The sequence below is a fragment of the Bremia lactucae genome, linkage group LG10 (genome assembly GCF_004359215.1).
Source record: "Bremia lactucae strain SF5 linkage group LG10, whole genome shotgun sequence".
Lineage (NCBI taxonomy): Eukaryota > Oomycota > Peronosporomycetes > Peronosporales > Peronosporaceae > Bremia > Bremia lactucae.
The window spans coordinates 1,255,604-1,256,668 of NC_090619.1; positions in this window are offsets into that span (position 1 = coordinate 1,255,604).

The following is a 1,065-nucleotide window of genomic DNA, read 5'->3' on the forward strand; positions in this document are numbered from 1 at the left end:
ATGTACACTTGCAATTACAAATCAATTGCTTCTGGTTATCCTACCATTAACACAACTACCTCCTTTCAAGAAGACGGCCATTTCTTAAACTGCTTTGGTCGTCTCTTGTTGTTCCAGTAGAGGTCAATTAGTCCTGGAATCTGCGTTAGATTCTCCACGGGCTCTAAAGTTTCGTCATCTTTCGATTTGCCGAGCCACCATATCATGTACTGTGGCTTTCCCTTGTACTTGCGATGATTGATGACTGCTTCACAAGTTGTCCTCCGTTTCCATCGGCTAAGACAACCTTGTGCACAAGCTGCTTTCGTTTTGGGCCTTTACGATACTGTTTTAGCAAAGACAGGTAAACAATGGATGCAACTTTAATCCTTTCGATATTCCTAACTCTTAGGAATCTTTCGAAATTTTCTTCAACACGGAAACAGTCCAATGTATCGTGGGGCCAGTTTCTTCGACTGTGCGGATCCTGTAACGGGGCTCTACGACTTGTACTGTTTCAGTACAAGTCCACTTCACACTGCTTCAGTTGTGAGTGGTGCCTTTCGTTAGGTGACGTGCACTGTACGTGCAGAGGAAGACTTCTCTTAAGACAAGTTAACTTAAGAGGGTAAAATGAAAACTGTATGATTATAGTTAAGTGTATCTTAATCTATCTTTGTAAATGCTGACTTAACTATAACCTTATACTAAACATGTAAATGAATTCTTATCTCTATCTTATCTTGTAACTCTCTTTGATTACTTCTACAGCTGATTAGTCTGCGGAATAAATAGACATAATGGCCTATACCTATTTATGGATAAGAATTCAGGATATTACTATATAAAGTAATATCCTCCAAATATTATCTACCTTTTAGATAATATATTAATTAACAACCTTTAAGTGTTAATTTCATGTAACGATACACCCCGTTACATCACCCCTCCCTTAAACGACAATCACTCTGAATGTCATTAGATGGAGTGGTCGCTAAATGACCACTTAATTTTTAAAATGTTTTTGATTGGTCAGATCCATCATTTTAAATTCCATCGCATGAAGGAACAATTCATGCGGGGTGA